The following is a 14,929-nucleotide window of genomic DNA, read 5'->3' as shown; positions in this document are numbered from 1 at the left end:
GTGACGCGAGCATGCCCTCCTCCTCCGGAGCTTCCATTCGGTTAAACTTAGGGGCCGATTGACACCGCCCGTGCTCGGGGAAGGTGCTCCTCTACGGCTTAACTGCCACGCACGCCGGCCGGAACTCTGGTACAGTCCGAACCGTGCGAAACGTCGCCACCAATCGTGTCCGGGGGAACTTGCTCTTCTTCGTCCTCTCTCCTCTTCGGCGCACGCCGGCCGTCTAACCGCTCCAGCGCCCCCTCGTGCCGCTCGGCGAAACTACAATGCCGCCGAATATTTTTTAGACCCGCGAAGCACTGAAGCCGCAAAAGGTGAACCGCGAAGTAGCGGCGTATTACTGTAATTCTCACTGAGGACCCTCTTTCAAATCCAAAACAAGACCATCATTACACTGGATTACTTTGAGTTCACCTGAATCTTCCGTACTGATAGGAATGGTTCTTCGCTGGTACGAGCATGTCATCAATTGGAGGTGGCTCATTTGGCTCTGGGTATGGTTGTGAGTGGTTTCTCGTTCAAATCCAAATAGGTTCTTAGTGTAAATTCAGGGTTGGTTGGGAGAGGTTCCAGGTTCAAATCCGGGGTCTTAGTGTCGATGAAGGCTTGCGGCCAACAGTCAGTTACCCAGCTAAACGTGGCTCGTTGGTCTAGGGGTATGATTCTCGCTTAGGGTGCGAGAGGTCCCGGGTTCAAATCCCGGACGGGCCCATCTCAGTGTCTGTCTGGTCGCTTAGTCAACTTATAATTTTGATGCAAATCTATACAGGGAGATGGTGGAAAAACTAACATGAAACAACAAAACTGAGACTGTACCCCGAGTACTCCCAAAAAAATGCTTGAGTTCCTTATAATTTCAATAACCTTGGTCCAATCGCGCATTTTTTTCAAAAATCTTGGAAATGACATTAGCTACCTAGCTACAGTCCAAAATCAGCTCCTACAACCTCTTAGAACATTTCTACTCTAGTTTCCACCCCTCCACAGTACAGAAACAACACTGATCAAAATCACCGGCAACCGACTCTGGCCTAATCACCATTCTCACCCTCTTTGATCTGATAGCAGCTTGCGATACAATTTCTAAAACCATCCTCCTGAACAGACTCCAAGACATTCTTTATCTATACCCTACCTCTTGTAAAGATATTTCACAAACTAAACCTACACTCCCACTGTTATGCAGATGACACTCAGCTCTACCTCTCCACATAATCAACTGCCATTATTCTGGGTTCCTCCATTTATTGACTGCTTCCCTGAAATGTATTATTGGTTCTCATCCAATTTTCTGCAACTTAACAATGATAAAACTGAAATCCTACAGATAGGTACCAAGTCCTCTCAAGCCAAAAGAGACAGTTTTTCCCATGACACTTGACAATACCTCAGTTTCCCCCTCTGGTCAGGTTAAGACTCGGGGTGTCATCCACTCTCTCCTTTTCATCAGAATTAAATGAAAATCCCCGATCTGCATACTTTCTACTTTATAGAATAATCGTCCTGCGTCCCCGTCCATCAGTATCCTTTTAAAGCACGTCCAACCTTGTATTTGATCAGTCCCATTAACAGAACTTGCAATAATTTACTGCAACTAAAAAGAAAAAACCTCCTGATTAAAAGCAATTGCTAAAATAAGGCCAAAAAGCGGATTTGTAAAAACATCAGCAGGTTCTGACAAATAGCCTAGGGTCTCCACATTAGAAAATGGAATGTTATTGATATTCTAAAAACTGGTAGACAGTTTTGTATCCCCGCCCCCATTAATGAGGGTGACCACAGACATAGTTGTTATGACACAAGGCATATTCGCAGGTGAGAACAGACCAGGGATGGCGCTGCCTGACAACACATTATGATAGCAATTGACGCGTAACCACGCAGCCTAACATATTGCATTGGCCGGGAATTGAACTCGGGCCTCACGCATGGCATGCGAGAATTCTACCACTGAACAACCAATGCCTAGTACTTCTTGTCCAATAGAATAGAGACGTCCACCATAGAAAACGTTTTATCTGGCCCTGATAATGCATGTTTTTTCCTTCTTAAAATGTAGCGTTCTTGCCATGTATGCAATGCATCAAGTGAACGATACATTTCTTTAACGGTAAGATCACTCTGCAGAAACGATTAAATACTGGAAGATGCACGAACGATCCCCAACAATACATTGCGATAATACGCGCCTGTATTAATACATTGAGAAAACCCTAATTACGTTTGATAATGTTACAGTGAGATACCAAATTTGAGTATTATGAGACTAAGCTGTGGCGATTCTGATAGTTGGAACACCACCACTTGACATTAATTATGACTACAATCAATAAAGTTAACTGATTTCGATACTTTGTGGCAAGCACTTTGGCTTGTTGGACTACGGGTATACAGTAATACCCCGGTTATCGCGGTTAATGGGGACCGAGACCACCCGCGAAAACTGAAAATCCGCGAAGTAGCGGCGCACCTTCAAAAATGCTTAAATAAAAAAAATAAAATAAATATATATATATATGTATATATATATATATATATGGGTAGAGAGAGAGAGAGTGAAATTCATGTTATAACAAAAAAAAAAAAAATTATTATTAAAACTTATTTTTTATTCCCCAGCCATTATTTTCGTATTTATTCAATTACTTCTTTTTGTATTTATTTAATTACTTCGACTTTTACCTGCTGGTACGCCGTCCGGTGTGCCCTGTGAATGTTATGATCCTCCAGCAGAGCTGGAGTATTGAGCAGGACTCTCCAAACGCAGACACGGGAAAAAAGGTGGTGATAGAAAGATATTTATTATAATCACAATATAGTCAGTGTAATCAGCGCGTCTCGCAGCAGCTGACGGCATGGCGCGAGACGATCGCTGGAGGAACGCCCACACATCTGAAAAAACAAAAACACACGCGGCATGACAGGCACGGATCATGACAGTGAAATGAAAGGTGGCATTCTTCATTTATTTATGTATTCATTCATAACTGACAGCCTCACGCTCCGCTCCTGCCCGGGCGGAAGAGGTGCTCCTATTCGGCTTAACTGTGACACACGCCCGCCCTCCTCCTCCGGAGCTTCCGTTCGGTTAAACTTAGGGGCCGCTTGGAACCGCCCGTGCCCGGGGAAGGTGCTCCTCTTCGGCTTACTGTGACGCGAGCATGCCCTCCTCCTCCGGAGCTTCCATTCGGTTAAACTTAGGGGCCGCTTGGAACCGCCCGTGCCCGGGGAAGGTGCTCCTCTTCGGCTTACTGTGACGCGAGCATGCCCTCCTCCTCCGGAGCTTCCATTCGGTTAAACTTAGGGGCCGATTGACACCGCCCGTGCTCGGGGAAGGTGCTCCTCTACGGCTTAACTGCCACGCACGCCGGCCGGAACTCTGGTACGGTCCGAACCGCGCGAAACGTCGCCAACAATCGTGTCCGGGGGAACTTGCTCTTCTTCGTCCACTCTCTTCTTCGTCCACTCTCCTCTTCGGCGCACGCCGGCCGTCTAACCGCTCCAGCGCCCCCTCGTGCCGCTCGGCGAAACTACAATGCCTCCGAATATTTTTTAGACCCGCGAAGCACTGAAGCCGCGAAAGGTGAACCGCGAAGTAGCGGGGTATTACTGTAATTCTCACTGAGGACCCTCTTTCAAATCCAAAACAAGACCATCATTACACTGGATTACTTTGAGTTCACCTGAATCTTCCGTACTGATAGGAATGGTTCTTCGCTGGTACGAGCATGTCATCAATTGGAGGTGGCTCATTTGGCTCTGGGTATGGTTGTGAGTGGTTTCTCGTTCAAATCCAAACAGGTTCTTAGTGTAAATTCAGGGTTGGTTGGGAGAGGTTCCAGGTTCAAATCCGGGGTCTTAGTGTCGATGAAGGCTTGCGGCCAACAGTCAGTTACCCAGCTAAACGTGGCTCGTTGGTCTAGGGGTATGATTCTCGCTTTGGGTGCGAGAGGTCCCGGGTTCAAATCCCGGACGAGCCCATCTCAGTGTCGGTATGGTCGCCCAGTCTCTTAGTCAACTTATAATTTTGATGCAAATCTATACAGGGAGATGGTGGAAAAACTAACATGAAACAACAAAACTGAGACTGTACCCCGAGTACTCCCAAAAAAATGCTTGAGTTCCTTATAATTTCAATAACCTTGGTCCAATCCCGCATTTTTTTCAAAAATCTTGGAAATGACATTAGCTACCTAGCTACAGTCCAAAATCAGCTCCTACAACCTCTTAGAACATTTCTACTCTAGTTTCCACCCCTCCACAGTACAGAAACAACACTGATCAAAATCACCGGCAAACGACTCTAGCCTAATCACCATTCTCACCCTCTTTGATCTGATAGCAGCTTGCGATACAATTTCTAAAACCATCCTCCTGAACAGACTCCATGACATTCTTTATCTATACCCTACCTCTTGTCAAGATATTTCACAAACTAAACCTACACTCCCACTGTTATGCAGATGACACTCAGCTCTACCTCTCCACATAATCAACTGCCATTATTCCGGGTTCCTCCATTTATTGACTGCTTCCCCGAAATGTATTATTGGTTCTCATCCAATTTTCTGCAACTTAACCATGATAAAACTGAAATCCTACAGATAGGTACCAAGTCCACTCAAGCCAAAAGTGACAGTTTTTCCCATGACACTTGACAATACCTCAGTTTCCCCCTCTGGTCAGGTTAAGACTCGGGGTGTCATCCACTCTCTCCTTTTCATCAGAATTAAATGAAAATCCCCGATCTGCATACTTTCTACTTTATAGAATAATCGTCCTGCGTCCCCGTCCATCAGTATCTTTTTAAAGCACGTCCAACCTTGTATTTGATCAGTCCCATTAACAGAACTTGCAATAATTTACTGCAACTAAAAAAAAAAAACCTCCTGATTAAAAGCAATTGCTAAAATTAGGCCAAAAAGCGGATTTGTAAAAACATCAGCAGGTTCTGACATATAGCCTCGGGGCTCCACATTAGAAAATGGAATGTTATTGATATTCTAAATACTGGTAGACAGTTTTGTATCCCCGCCCCCAATAATGAGGGTGACCGCAGACATAGTTGTTATGACACAAGGCATATTCGCAGGTGAGAACAGACCAGGGATGGCGCTGCCTGACAACACATTATGATAGCAATTGACGCGTAACCACGCAGCCTAACATATTGCATTGGCCGGGAATTGAACTCGGGCCTCACGCATGGCAAGCGAGAATTCTACCACTGAACAACCAATGCTTAGTACTTCTTGTCCAATAGAATAGAGACGTCCACCATAGAAAACGTTTTATCTGGCCCTGATAATGCATGTTTTTTCCTTCTTAAAATGTAGCGTTCTTGCCATGTATGCAATGCATCAAGTGAACGATACATTTCTTTAACGGTAAGATCACTCTGCAGAAACGATTAAATACTGGAAGATGCACGAACGATCCCCAACAATACATTGCGATAATACGCGCCTGTATTAATACATTGAGAAAACCCTAATTACGTTTGATAATGTTACAGTGAGATACCAAATTTGAGTATTATGAGACTAAGCTGTGGCGATTCTGATAGTTGGAACACCACCACTTGACTTTAATTATGACTACAATCAATAAAGTTAAATGATTTCGATACTTTGTGGCAAGCACTTTGGCTCGTTGGACTACGGGTATACAGTAATACCCCGGTTATCGCGGTTAATGGGGACCGAGACCACCCGCGAAAACTGAAAATCCACGAAGTAGCGGCGCACCTTCAAAAATGCTTAAAAATAAATAAATAAATATATATATATATATATATATATATATATATATATATATATATATATATATATATATATATATATATATATATATATATATGGGTAGAGAGAGAGAGTGTGAAATTCATGTTATAACAAAAAAAAACAAATTATTATTAAAACTTATTTTTTATTCCCCAGCCATTATTTTCGTATTTATTCAATTACTTCTTTTTGTATTTATTTAATTACTTCGACTTTTACCTGCTGGTACGCCGTCCGGTGTGCCCTGTGAATGTTATGATCCTCCAGCAGAGCTGGAGGGTTGAGCAGGACTCTCCAAACGCAGACACGGGAAAAAAGGTGGTGATAGAAAGATATTTATTATAATCACAATATAGTCAGTGTAATCAGCGCGTCTCGCAGCAGCTGACGGCATGGCGCGAGAAGATCGCTGGAGGAACGCCCACACAGCTGAAAAAACAAAAACACACGCGGCATGACAGGCACGGATCATGACAGTGAAATGAAAGGTGGCATTCTTCATTTATTTATTTATTCATTCATAACTGACAGCCTCACGCTCCGCTCCTGCCCGGGCGGAAGAGGTGCTCCTATTCGGCTTAACTGTGACACACGCCCGCCCTCCTCCTCCGGAGCTTCCATTCGGTTAAACTTAGGGGCCGCTTGGAACCGCCCGTTCCCGGGGAAGGTGCTCCTCTTCGGCTTACTGTGACGCGAGCATGCGCTACTCCTCCGGAGCTTCCATTCGGTTAAACTTAGGGGCCGCTTGGAACCGCCCGTGCCCGGGGACGGTGCTCCTCTTCGGCTTACTGTGACGCGAGCATGCCCTCCTCCTCCGGAGCTTCCATTCGGTTAAACTTAGGGGCCGCTTGGAACCGCCCGTGCCCGGGGAAGGTGCTCCTCTACGGCTTACTGTGACACGAGCATGCCCTCCTCCTCCGGAGCTTCCATTCGGTTAAACTTAGGGGCCGCTTGGAACCGCCCGTGCCCGGGGCAGGTGCTCCACTACGGCTTACTGTGACGCGAGCATGCCCTCCTCCTCCGGAGCTTCCATTCGGTTAAACTTAGGGGCCGATTGACACCGCCCGTGCTCGGGGATGGTGCTCCTCTACGGCTTAACTGCCACGCACGCCGGCCGGAACTCTGGTACGGTCCGAACCGCGCGAAACGTCGCCACCAATCGTGTCCGGGGGAACTTGCTCTTCTTCGTCCACTCTCTTCTTCGTCCACTCTCCTCTTCGGCGCACGCCGGCCGTCTAACTGCTCCAGCGCCCCCTCGTGCCGCTCGGCGAAACTACAATGCCTCCGAATATTTTTTAGACCCGCGAAGCACTGAAGCCGCGAAAGGTGAACCGCGAAGTAGCGGGGTATTACTGTAATTCTCACTGAGGACCCTCTTTCAAATCCAAAACAAGACCATCATTACACTGGATTACTTTGAGTTCACCTGAATCTTCCGTACTGATAGGAATGGTTCTTCGCTGGTACGAGCATGTCATCAATTGGAGGTGGCTCATTTGGCTCTGGGTATGGTTGTGAGTGGTTTCTCGTTCAAATCCAAACAGGTTCTTAGTGTAAATTCAGGGTTGGTTGGGAGAGGTTCCAGGTTCAAATCCGGGGTCTTAGTGTCGATGAAGGCTTGCGGCCAACAGTCAGTTACCCAGCTAAATGTGGCTCGTTGGTCTAGGGGTATGATTCTCGCTTAGGGTGCGAGAGGTCCCGGGTTCAAATCCCGGACGAGCCCATCTCAGTGTCGATATGGTCGCTTAGTCAACTCATAATTTTGATGCAAATCTATACAGGGAGATGGTGGAAAAACTAACATGAAACAACAAAACTGAGACTGTACCCCGAGTACTCCCAAAAAAATGCTTGAGTTCCTTATAATTTCAATAACCTTGGTCCAATCCCGCATTTTTTTCAAAAATCTTGGAAATGACATTAGCTACCTAGCCACAGTCCAAAATCAGCTCCTACAACCTCTTAGAACATTTCTACTCTAGTTTCCACCCCTCCACAGTACAGAAACAACACTGATCAAAATCACCGGCAAACGACTCTGGCCTAATCACCATTCTCACCCTCTTTGATCTGATAGCAGCTTGCGATACAATTTCTAAAACCATCCTCCTGAACAGACTCCATGACATTCTTTATCTATACCCTACCTCTTGTCAAGATATTTCACAAACTAAACCTACACTCCCACTGTTAAGCAGATGACACTCAGCTCTACCTCTCCACATAATCAACTGCCATTATTCCGGGTTCCTCCATTTATTGACTGCTTCCCCGAAATGTATTATTGGTTCTCATCCAATTTTCTGCAACTTAACCATGATAAAACTGAAATCCTACAGATAGGTACCAAGTCCACTCAAGCCAAAAGTGACAGTTTTTCCCATGACACTTGACAATACCTCAGTTTCCCCCTCTGGTCAGGTTAAGACTCGGGGTGTCATCCACTCTCTCCTTTTCATCAGAATTAAATGAAAATCCCCGATCTGCATACTTTCTACTTTATAGAATAATCGTCCTGCGTCCCCGTCCATCAGTATCTTTTTAAAGCACGTCCAACCTTGTATTTGATCAGTCCCATTAACAGAACTTGCAATAATTTACTGCAACTAAAAAAAAAAAACCTCCTGATTAAAAGCAATTGCTAAAATTAGGCCAAAAAGCGGATTTGTAAAAACATCAGCAGGTTCTGACAAATAGCCTAGGGTCTCCACATTAGAAAATGGAATGTTATTGATATTCTAAAAACTGGTAGACAGTTTTGTATCCCCGCCCCCAATAATGAGGGTGACCGCAGACATAGTTGTTATGACACAAGGCATATTCGCAGGTGAGAACAGACCAGGGATGGCGCTGCCTGACAACACATTATGATAGCAATTGACGCGTAACCACGCAGCCTAACATATTGCATTGGCCGGGAATTGAACTCGGGCCTCACGCATGGCAAGCGAGAATTCTACCACTGAACAACCAATGCTTAGTACTTCTTGTCCAATAGAATAGAGACGTCCACCATAGAAAACGTTTTATCTGGCCCTGATAATGCATGTTTTTTCCTTCTTAAAATGTAGCGTTCTTGCCATGTATGCAATGCATCAAGTGAACGATACATTTCTTTAACGGTAAGATCACTCTGCAGAAACGATTAAATACTGGAAGATGCACGAACGATCCCCAACAATACATTGCGATAATACGCGCCTGTATTAATACATTGAGAAAACCCTAATTACGTTTGATAATGTTACAGTGAGATACCAAATTTGAGTATTATGAGACTAAGCTGTGGCGATTCTGATAGTTGGAACACCACCACTTGACTTTAATTATGACTACAATCAATAAAGTTAACTGATTTCGATACTTTGTGGCAAGCACTTTGGCTCGTTGGACTACGGGTATACAGTAATACCCCGGTTATCGCGGTTAATGGGAACCGAGACCACCCGCGAAAACTGAAAATCCGCGAAGTAGCGGCGCACCTTCAAAAATGCTTAAATAAAAAAAATAAAATAAATATATATATATATATATATATATATATGTATATGGGTAGAGAGAGAGAGAGTGAAATTCATGTTATAACAAAAAAAAAAATAATATTATTAAAACTTATTTTTTATTCCCCAGCCATTATTTTCGTATTTATTCAATTACTTCTTTTTGTATTTATTTAATTACTTCGACTTTTACCTGCTGGTACGCCGTCCGGTGTGCCCTGTGAATGTTATGATCCTCCAGCAGAGCTCGAGGGTTGAGCAGGACTCTCCAAACGCAGACACGGGAAAAAAGGTGGTGATACAAAGATATTTATTATAATCACAATATAGTCAGTGTAATCAGCGCGTCTCGCAGCAGCTGACGGCATGGCGCGAGACGATCGCTGGAGGAACGCCCACACATCTGAAAAAACAAAAACACACGCGGCATGACAGGCACGGATCATGACAGTGAAATGAAAGGTGGCATTCTTCATTTATTTATGTATTCATTCATAACTGACAGCCTCACGCTCCGCTCCTGCCCGGGCGGAAGAGGTGCTCCTATTCGGCTTAACTCTGACACACGCCCGCCCTCCTCCTCCGGAGCTTCCGTTCGGTTAAACTTAGGGGCCGCTTGGAACCGCCCGTGCCCGGGGAAGGTGCTCCTCTTCGGCTTACTGTGACGCGAGCATGCCCTCCGCCTCCGGAGCTTCCATTCGGTTAAACTTAGGGGCTGCTTGGAACCGCCCGTGCCCGGGGAAGGTGCTCCTCTACGGCTTACTGTGACGCGAGCATGCCCTCCTCCTCCGGAGCTTCCATTCGGTTAAATTTAGGGGCCGCTTGGAACCGCCCGTGCCCGGGGAAGGTGCTCCTCTACGGCTTACTGTGACGCGAGCATTCCCTCCTCCTCCGGAGCTTCCATTCGGTTAAACTTAGGGGCCGATTGACACCGCCCGTGCTCGGGGAAGGTGCTCCTCTACGGCTTAACTGCGACGCACGCCGGCCGGAACTCTGGTACGGTCCGAACCACGCGAAACGTCGCCAAACAATCGTGTCCGGGGGAACTTGCTCTTCTTCGTCCACTCTCTTCTTCGTCCACTCTCCTCTTCGGCGCACGCCGGCCGTCTAACCGCTCCAGCGCCCCCTCGTGCCGCTCGGCGAAACTACAATGCCTCCGAATATTTTTTAGACCCGCGAAGCACTGAAGCCGCGAAAGGTGAACCGCGAAGTAGCGGGGTATTACTGTAATTCTCACTGAGGACCCTCTTTCAAATCCAAAACAAGACCATCATTACACTGGATTACTTTGAGTTCACCTGAATCTTCCGTACTGATAGGAATGGTTCTTCGCTGGTACGAGCATGTCATCAATTGGAGGTGGCTCATTTGGCTCTGGGTATGGTTGTGAGTGGTTTCTCGTTCAAATCCAAACAGGTCCAATCGCGCATTTTTTTCAAAAATCTTGGAAATGACATTAGCTACCTAGCTACAGTCCAAAATCAGCTCCTACAACCTCTTAGAACATTTCTACTCTAGTTTCCACCCCTCCACAGTACAGAAACAACACTGATCAAAATCACCGGCAACCGACTCTGGCCTAATCACCATTCTCACCCTCTTTGATCTGATAGCAGCTTGCGATACAATTTCTAAAACCATCCTCCTGAACAGACTCCATGACATTCTTTATCTATACCCTACCTCTTGTCAAGATATTTCACAAACTAAACCTACACTCCCACTGTTATGCAGATGACACTCAGCTCTACCTCTCCACATAATCAACTGCCATTATTCCGGGTTCCTCCATTTATTGACTGCTTCCCCGAAATTTATTATTGGTTCTCATCCAATTTTCTGCAACTTAACAATGATAAAACTGAAATCCTACAGATAGGTACCAAGTCCTCTCAAGCCAAAAGTGACAGTTTTTCCCATGACACTTGACAATACCTCAGTTTCCCCCTCTGGTCAGGTTAAGACTCGGGGTGTTATCCACTCTCTCCTTTTCATCAGAATTAAATGAAAATCCCCGATCTGCATACTTTCTACTTTATAGAATAATCGTCCTGCGTCCCCGTCCATCAGTATCCTTTTAAAGCACGTCCAATCTTGTATTTGATCAGTCCCATTAACAGAACTTGCAATAATTTACTGCAACTAAAAAGAAAAAACCTCCTGATTAAAAGCAATTGCTAAAATTAGGCCAAAAAGCGGATTTGTAAAAACATCAGCAGGTTCTGACAAATAGCCTAGGGTCTCCACATTAGAAAATGGAATGTTATTGATATTCTAAAAACTGGTAGACAGTTTTGTATCCCCGCCCCCAATAATGAGGGTGACCGCAGACATAGTTGTTATGACACAAGGCATATTCGCAGGTGAGAACAGACCAGGGATGGCGCTGCCTGACAACACATTATGATAGCAATTGACACATAACCATGCAGCCTAAGATATTGCATTGGCCGGGAATTGAACTCGGGCCTCACGCATGGCAAGCGAGAATTCTACCACTGAACAACCAATGCTTAGTACTTCTTGTCCAATAGAATAGAGACGTCCACCATAGAAAACGTTTTATCTGGCCCTGATAATGCATGTTTTTTCCTTCTTAAAATGTAGCGTTCTTGCCATGTATGCAATGCATCAAGTGAACGATGCATTTCTTTAACGGTAAGATCACTCTGCAGAAACGATTAAATACTGGAAGATGCACGAACGATCCCCAACAATACATTGCGATAATACGCGCCTGTATTAATACATTGAGAAAACCCTAATTACGTTTGATAATGTTACAGTGAGATACCAAATTTGAGTATTATGAGACTAAGCTGTGGCGATTCTGATAGTTGGAACACCACCACTTGACATTAATTATGACTACAATCAATAAAGTTAACTGATTTCGATACTTTGTGGCAAGCACTTTGGCTTGTTGGACTACGGGTATACAGTAATACCCCGGTTATCGCGGTTAATGGGGACCGAGACCACCCGCGAAAACTGAAAATCCGCGAAGTAGCGGCGCACCTTCAAAAATGCTTAAATAAAAAAAATAAAATAAATATATATATATATATATATATATATATATGGGTAGAGAGAGAGAGAGTGAAATTCATGTTATAACAAAAAAAATACAAATTATTATTAAAACTTATTTTTTATTCCCCAGCCATTATTTTCGTATTTATTCAATTACTTCTTTTTGTATTTATTTAATTACTTCGACTTTTACCTGCTGGTACGCCGTCCGGTGTGCCCTGTGAATGTTATGATCCTCCAGCAGAGCTGGAGTATAGAGCAGGACTCTCCAAACGCAGACACGGGAAAAAAGGTGGTGATAGAAAGATATTTATTATAATCACAATATAGTCAGTGTAATCAGCGCGTCTCGCAGCAGCTGACGGCATGGCGCGAGAAGATCGCTGGAGGAACGCCCACACATCTGAAAAAACAAAAACACACGCGGCATGACAGGCACGGATCATGACAGTGAAATGAAAGGTGGCATTCTTCATTTATTTATGTATTCATTCATAACTGACAGCCTCACGCTCCGCTCCTGCCCGGGCGGAAGAGGTGCTCCTATTCGGCTTAACTCTGACACACGCCCGCCCTCCTCCTCCGGAGCTTCCGTTCGGTTAAACTTAGGGGCCGCTTGGAACCGCCCGTGCCCGGGGAAGGTGCTCCTCTTCGGCTTACTGTGACGCGAGCATGCCCTCCGCCTCCGGAGCTTCCATTCGGTTAAACTTAGGGGCTGCTTGGAACCGCCCGTGCCCGGGGAAGGTGCTCCTCTACGGCTTACTGTGACGCGAGCATGCCCTCCTCCTCCGGAGCTTCCATTCGGTTAAATTTAGGGGCCGCTTGGAACCGCCCGTGCCCGGGGAAGGTGCTCCTCTACGGCTTACTGTGACGCGAGCATTCCCTCCTCCTCCGGAGCTTCCATTCGGTTAAACTTAGGGGCCGATTGACACCGCCCGTGCTCGGGGAAGGTGCTCCTCTACGGCTTAACTGCGACGCACGCCGGCCGGAACTCTGGTACGGTCCGAACCACGCGAAACGTCGCCAAACAATCGTGTCCGGGGGAACTTGCTCTTCTTCGTCCACTCTCTTCTTCGTCCACTCTCCTCTTCGGCGCACGCCGGCCGTCTAACCGCTCCAGCGCCCCCTCGTGCCGCTCGGCGAAACTACAATGCCTCCGAATATTTTTTAGACCCGCGAAGCACTGAAGCCGCGAAAGGTGAACCGCGAAGTAGCGGGGTATTACTGTAATTCTCACTGAGGACCCTCTTTCAAATCCAAAACAAGACCATCATTACACTGGATTACTTTGAGTTCACCTGAATCTTCCGTACTGATAGGAATGGTTCTTCGCTGGTACGAGCATGTCATCAATTGGAGGTGGCTCATTTGGCTCTGGGTATGGTTGTGAGTGGTTTCTCGTTCAAATCCAAATAGGTTCTTAGTGTAAATTCAGGGTTGGTTGGGAGAGGTTCCAGGTTCAAATCCGGGGTCTTAGTGTCGATGAAGGCTTGCGGCCAACAGTCAGTTACCCAGTGTTGGAATTTATCTTTAAATCAATGTTAGAATTTAATTTTAAACCAATGCAAACTCAAATTAATAATCTGACTCCAATTTGTGACTTTACCCAACTCTCACTCATCCAACAATATGCGCGCTCGTTCTGCAATAGAAAGGTATCAGGAAGCCGGCATTTTCACACACGAGTGGATTTATTCCTAACACACAAATCTACAACTTGAGTTTGGGTCCCTCTCAATACTCTGTCTTCGCTGTTCAGCATTAATTTATAGACACAATATGCAAATGACACAGAGACAAAGGCATCCTGGCATGATTCTATTGGCTATGTGTATGCTGCAGTTAACTTTAGCTTGCTTCTCTTGGTCTTTCTTCAAGTGGTGGCCCCTCCTGCTTGTGGCTGAAGGGTCCAGTTTCTTGTGCATCCCTTCCCCCTCGAGGTATCTGTCTGCGCCAGGCACCGACCTAAAACCTCCCAAACCTCACATTCTTTCACTTTCTTTTTCCAACTTCACCAGCCACACACACAGCATTCCACAGAATAACAGTGACACAAGATGCAGGACATCGAATAAAATTAGCCAGGTTTAAACTCTTCCACTCCTTTATTCCCTCTCATGACCTCAGACAACTGAGGTCATCACTCGAACCCCTTATTTTATTGTTAAACACGAGCTAAAAATCAAACAACGAAAAATTAGTAACAACTATAAATCCATAGAAGGTGAGGTAAAGCTCAATAGAAATTTAGTCAAAATTAAAAATCAATAGAAAATTAGTAAAACTTAAAATCAATAGAAAATGTCATTCTAGTAGAAAATCCGTAGAAAATTTCATTTCCTCCTCATGGCCTCAGGTCGCTGAGGCCATCTTTCCATACTCACATCCTGGACTCCCGGAGGGTCCTTTTGAGGGATCATCATGTACTGACCCCCCGGAGGGAGTGGCCCCAACGTGCGTTCTATTGTCTTAACAGTTAATGATCTGATACATGGAATACAGCAACATCCGCATAACACCATAATAGCGGCAAACACAGCGATAGAAATCAGTACTGATGCAATCAGGCTTTTATATTTACCAAAGATGTTTAACCAGTCAGAATACCAACTG

General features: G+C 45.3%; 6 non-coding genes across 6 annotated transcripts; 3 read left to right on the top strand and 3 right to left on the bottom strand.

Annotated features, from left to right (window-relative positions):
* Positions 1-639: 639 nt before the first annotated feature.
* Positions 640-711, top strand: trnap-agg (transfer RNA proline (anticodon AGG)). Its single transcript has one exon. It is a non-coding gene; the product is annotated as a tRNA-Pro (tRNA).
* A 3,197-nt stretch (positions 712-3,908) lies between these two features.
* Positions 3,909-3,980, top strand: trnap-ugg (transfer RNA proline (anticodon UGG)). The gene has a single exon. It is a non-coding gene; the product is annotated as a tRNA-Pro (tRNA).
* Positions 3,981-5,171: 1,191 nt separating this feature from the next.
* On the bottom strand, positions 5,172-5,242 carry trnag-gcc (transfer RNA glycine (anticodon GCC)). Its single transcript has one exon. It is a non-coding gene; the product is annotated as a tRNA-Gly (tRNA).
* Positions 5,243-7,434: 2,192 nt separating this feature from the next.
* trnap-agg (transfer RNA proline (anticodon AGG)) lies at positions 7,435-7,506 on the top strand. Its single transcript has one exon. It is a non-coding gene; the product is annotated as a tRNA-Pro (tRNA).
* A 1,183-nt stretch (positions 7,507-8,689) lies between these two features.
* Positions 8,690-8,760, bottom strand: trnag-gcc (transfer RNA glycine (anticodon GCC)). The gene has a single exon. It is a non-coding gene; the product is annotated as a tRNA-Gly (tRNA).
* Positions 8,761-11,725: 2,965 nt separating this feature from the next.
* Positions 11,726-11,796, bottom strand: trnag-gcc (transfer RNA glycine (anticodon GCC)). Its single transcript has one exon. It is a non-coding gene; the product is annotated as a tRNA-Gly (tRNA).
* Between the last annotated feature and the right edge of the window lie 3,133 nt (positions 11,797-14,929).

This window comes from Idiotropiscis lumnitzeri, chromosome 12 (genome assembly GCF_059441095.1).
Source record: "Idiotropiscis lumnitzeri isolate Australia: NSW breed Sydney's pygmy pipehorse chromosome 12, RoL_Ilum_1.0, whole genome shotgun sequence".
Taxonomy (NCBI): domain Eukaryota; kingdom Metazoa; phylum Chordata; class Actinopteri; order Syngnathiformes; family Syngnathidae; genus Idiotropiscis; species Idiotropiscis lumnitzeri.
This window is presented reverse-complemented; position numbering and strand designations above follow the sequence as displayed.